The sequence below is a fragment of the Bos taurus genome, chromosome 3 (genome assembly GCF_002263795.3).
Source record: "Bos taurus isolate L1 Dominette 01449 registration number 42190680 breed Hereford chromosome 3, ARS-UCD2.0, whole genome shotgun sequence".
NCBI classification, from domain to species: domain Eukaryota; kingdom Metazoa; phylum Chordata; class Mammalia; order Artiodactyla; family Bovidae; genus Bos; species Bos taurus.
In genome coordinates this window covers 42114709-42120300 of record NC_037330.1, presented here as the reverse complement: position 1 = coordinate 42120300, position 5592 = coordinate 42114709, and the positions used below count along the sequence as shown (strand labels likewise).

The 5592-nt window shown below is 35.8% G+C and overlaps 1 pseudogene; it reads right to left on the bottom strand.

Moving 5' to 3' along the window:
• Positions 1-2737: 2737 nt before the first annotated feature.
• Positions 2738-3008, bottom strand: LOC132344993 (ATP synthase subunit e, mitochondrial-like; annotated as a pseudogene).
• Positions 3009-5592: the final 2584 nt, after the last annotated feature.

The following is a 5592-nucleotide window of genomic DNA, read 5'->3' as shown; positions in this document are numbered from 1 at the left end:
CAAATGTCTTTTCCAGTGTGGTTATTCTAAACAACTTATTTAAATTTACAGTTTCTCTTTGCTTTGTGCCTTGGCTCCCTTCTTGCTTTATTTTTCTTCATAGTACTTCCACCATTAAAATTATTATATATTTTACTTCTCTTGTTTATTTTCTGCCTTTTCCACCTAAATGAAGTCTGTAAAGTGAGGGATTATTTTATGACTTGTTTACTGCTATATCTCCTGTGCAGTATCTGACATTCAATAGGTACTACTAAATAAAACTAAATCACTACTTAATAAGTATTTGTCTTAATGCACAAGGGAATAAATAGCATTTGAGAGAATAAAAGCATACTGTGCAGGGGTCTGAATTCTGGTTTTGACTGGGCGTTCTATGAACTGTCTCCACTGTGGACTCGTAGTTCCACCTCTGAGCTTTATTTTCCTAATCTTTAAAACCTATTTAAAAATAAGATTATTTCAGGGAGTGCAGTCCCCTGTTTGCACAAAAAGGAATTTAATTCCTTCTTATTCCCCACTTCCCCAATATACTCACAATCAAAGCTTTATGTCAATCTTACTTCAGGAAAATTAGATTCCCTATGGGACAGTTTTTTTTCTTTTTAACTGCCACTGAAATAAATTGCCAGTTAGGTAAATACTGTATTTAGAGATGGGAGGCATTAAAGAGACCTTAGCAGAATTAGGATCCCCCATATCTTAGGATGTATGAAAAGGAAAGGGAAAGAGACATTAGATGCCTCTCTTTCTGTCCTTGCCCTCATATTAAAGTTCAAGTTAAGGAACGAGAAATGAAAAGGATTTTGCATTTTTCATGGTTAGTCAGGCTCATGTGGTTTGCATAGTCGTAATACAATTCAAATGACCATTTTTGAAGTTTTAATATTCAGTGCCCTTTGTCCCAGCTAGGCAAAATAACAGCTGATGTTTTGCACTTTGTAAGTACATTGCAGTGTGCAAACCAAGGAATGTCCTAAAGCTTTTAAATATTTTAAAGGTATATTTATTGAACTATTAGATATGTTTTAAGGATTAAAAAAATTTTTTTACATCCATAAGGATGATAAGACAACATAGTAAAATCATATTGGTTCAAATTTCCCTGATTCACTTTTCTAATGACTAACTTTAGGGTTTATCTCCTGTGCTGGTTACTTTTTAATAGATTCCCAATGGATTCTTTTAATTTAGCTAATGTATAACTTGATCAGGTCCTGAATTGGCATTTACTTAAGAAAGGCTGCCTTGAAAAATAGTGCAAATAATTTGTGCCAGTTAAGCTTGGAAAAGCAGAATCTTAAAAATATTAAGCAAAACGAACTTTAGAAGTGACTTGTCACATACAAATATTTCACACATTGAGATATTTTAAAGCCCAGGTTAAAGGGATTCTAGTTCTAGCTCTGCTTTCCTTACATTTCAATCCAAAAGGCATCTTCAGTGTAAGCTCTTGACTGGTCTGTCTCATGTTTTTTCACACATCTCTCCTGAGCTTGGCATTTAGCCTTTTTGCCCCTCCTGTCCTTTATCGTTAAGTTTGCCATCCTCACAAAGCTTCCTTGTATTTGTGTTCCTACACAAGTTTGTATGTCCGTTGATGACCCGTTCCTGCCCTATACAGTATATATTGAGAGAGAGAGAGAGCAATATAGAATCTCCCCACCACCTCCTAGTGGGGCACTCTAAAAGGTTTCCAGGCATGAGAGTGAGATAACCATTTCTGCACGGTGGTGTAATATCTAGCCTGTCTGGGGCCAGAGAGAGCAATGTGAGAAAGTATTAAAAACAGGTATGGTAGCATAGATGTGCAAGAAATAGTTGAGCGTTTAAATGACATACTGCTATTTCACAGATTTGCAATATTTTTTATTCTACCAGTAAGGAAATTGAATAGACCAGGCATTAGTATTTTCATCGTTAACTTTGTAACACAGCAGAAAGAAGTATCTAACAGTTTGTAACGCAACAATAAAGTAAGAAAACCCCAAAGCAGTCTTTCAGAGCTCATCATCAGGTGATCATCTCTTCCTCAACTTCTCTCACATCTCCCTGGAACAATAATACAATAAAATATTTGCATTTCATTGGCATTTATATACCAACCTCTATTTTCTCTCCACTCATCTTCCTGAGCCTGTCAGTCTGTCAGGTGCCATTCCCATACATTGCCATAGTACTCCATTCTTACCTCTCTCCTAGAATGTATGACACCGTTTTCAAGTTTACATTCCCTTATTTACAACTCCAAAATCCAAAAAGCTCTGAAAGCCAAAAGTTTATTTTAAAACTGGTGCCAAAACATATTAACAGCAAAATCTGACGTGAACAGACATGAGGCTATTGTAATGTTGTTCTATTAGGGAAATGTTGCTGTATTTGTTTATTGGGAGGCTGTCCCAGGCTCCAGCAGAAGCCATTTCTGGTTATATGTAAGTATTGTCTTACCTTCCTAAAAAATCCACAAATAGTGTTGTTTCTGAGACACTTGTGGCCCAAATTCTTTGGATAAAGACACACAGAGCTGCATGTTGCCTGATTGCTAGTCTGTGTCCTCTACTAGAGGCTGAGGTCTCTGGCATCAGCTCTGATTCCTTACACCTGCCTGGCATGTTAGTGGGTCTCAACAAATGTTGAACGAATGATTAAGCAAATATTCACTATCGATTTAGCATATTTAAATGTATCAACTTTCTCTGTTATATTTTATTTATCTATTTACATATTCATTCATCCACTCTCATTCACAGAGGACAGAAAGCTTTATTCATTCACACTGCTCCAGAGAAAGGCAGGATCACTTTAATATGCAGTCCTCTTGGGTTTCTGCCAATTCTCTCTGAATGCGTTTCAGCTCACCCTGCTTCTCTTTCTCCTCAGCTGCTACCCTCTCCTCTCCTGCCCAGTGTTTCAGGTAATTGTAGACTTGGCTTCATAGGTCAAGCCCAGGAACAGAGCAGAGTAGTGGCCGAGCTTGATGAGGGAGAGACATGCGTTGGCAGCACCATCTTGTCTGTGCTCAGTTCTTATTTTTTTAAAGTTACTATTTCGAGAAAGAAGAGTGAGAACTACTAACAGTCCTTTTTGAAAATTTCTTTTTCTAACTGAAAACAAATATTTGGCCAGATTCAAAAATCTGCAACAGAACCAAGAATAATATCATGTTTCCGAGTTTTTAGATTTGTGTTTTATTACCTAGATAAGACTAATGTTACGAATACCAGTGACGCAAAGGTCAAAGGAAACAACTTTCTTTAAAATGTTATGGCAATCTTACTAGTTAGAAAGTTGAAAAAAACGATCATACTGTCGGCAAGGATATAGTGAAATAGACATTCTCAAACAATGCTAGCAAGAGCATGGGTTGTTAGAGCCTGTCTAGAAAGCACTTTACAATAAAAATCAAGAAGGTTAAGTTTACATCAGGGCTTCCCTGGTGGTTCAATGATAATGAATCTGCCTGCCAATGCAGGAGATCTGGGTTCGATCCCTGGTCCAGGAAGATCCCACATGCTGCAGAGCAACTAAACCCAGGTGCCACAACTATTGAGCCTGTGCTCTAGAGTCTGAGAGCCTTAATTATTGAGCCCACGTGCTGCAACTACTGAAGTCTGCATGCCTGGAGACTGTGCTCCGCAACATGAGAAGGCATCTCAGTGAGGGGCCTGCATATTACAACAAAAAGTAGTCCCTGCTCATCGCTGCAACTAGAGAAAACCCTACGTAGCAAGGAAGACCCAGCACAACCAAAAAAGGAAGTTTATATCCACAGTAGAATGAAGGATAATATTTAGCACATATTATTTAAGAAATTTTGTGTTCTTAAGGTGTGTCGGATTTGTTATTTCTTTAGGAGGTTTCAAAATGTGTTTCTTTTTCTGAAAGCAGCCAATATTGAGTTTTACAAGGTTTGCTTTATTAATATTTTTTATATGAAAAGCTTTTAAGACTTTGTTTTGTTTAAACATTCTTTTAGAAAGTTACAGTTCCTATTCCATCTTGTCTTAACACATTGTGTAAGTATGTGATGGGATAGTTTATAAAGGTCTCATAGATAATATGCTTTGTTGGTTTTGGCTAATAATTATATTAATACAGTACATAGTAATTTTTGAACAGCTTATCAAAACAGTGTGGACAATGCATAGTAAACTCCACATTATATTAAACAAAGTACATATAGAAAAACAGAAGGCACTCTATGTACACTAAGTATGAAGGGTTTTAATATGGAAATTAGAGGCGTCCACAATCATTGGAAGGATTGAGAAAGAACAGGGAAATTGGTCCAGTTGGTGGTTGGCTTTGAGAAAACTTTCTTGGAAGATTTTGTGTCTCTCAAGAGTTTCCTGGAAGCTCCCACAAGCTATGTAAGCTTGGAGCACCAAATCAAGTAATTCGCCAGCAAGCACCATTAGCTATCTCAGTTGTCTATGGGACCAAAGAAGGTAATTTGCAGGAACTCATCCAGAAGCTACTGTGAAGTTCATGTCCACTGTCAGCCCACACATCTATCTGTCATTGCCCTTGGAGAGTAATAGCTTCTGTTCCTCGCCATTCCGATGTCATATAAGTACCTGTAGCTGGCAGACTCTAACCAGAACCATCTAGAAAGGGGAATTCTGGGAGCAATGCTTCTCAGTTTCTCCTCTGAGATTCACAGATCACAAGGGAAAGTATGATGCCAAATAGACAGGTTATGTTTGTTTTGGTGTTGATGACTACTGCATGATTTTTTTTTTACTAACTTTCTATGTTGTCTGTACTGGTTCAGTCAAATTCACTGTTACTACTTGACTGAGACCCAGAAATCTCTCAGCAAGCAAGTAAGCAAAAGTACAATTGAATTCATCCTTTACTGTTTGATTTTTTTCAATATTCAAATGTTTTATTATAGTTGGTTTTTTAAAATCAATATACTAACTATGAAAATACAGTTCATTTGATTAATATATCTCTTAGGTAGAGTGAGTATAAAATTTATTATTTAAACTAGGAAACTTTTAATACTGAAAGGAAATTTCCATTAACAATTATACTGGGACAACAAGCATAAACCTGGATTGTCAAGGACAAATGCAGAGATCTGGTCACTTTTTTTTTTTTTTAATTGAAGTATACTTTATTCACAATATTAGTTTCATGTATACAAAATAATGATTCAAAATTTATATGGGTTATATTCTATTTAAAGTTGTTATAAAATATTGACTATATTTCCAATACAACATACAATTGAATTTATCTTTGACCCATCATCCTGCCTATTCAGGATTATTACTACTTGATTCTTTGTTCCAAAAAGCTGAGGCTCAAGAAGCTGAAACAACATATTTAATATTACCATTAATCTTCTTATGTAAGATGAAATACAAATAAGAAAGCAAGATTTTCACTGATATATTTTCTAGAAGGAATTTTTCTATCCAAGACTTGTACTTGGAAAAGCATCTCAAATATTCTTCATTGTCAACTGTAGAAAAGACAATTTTTGGCAAGGTTTTAATGTAAATTTGCAACCTCCATGTACTCAATCTCAAATTTAGTAACATAAAATTTTTTTAATGTATTTTGAATACTTAGTGTTTTTCT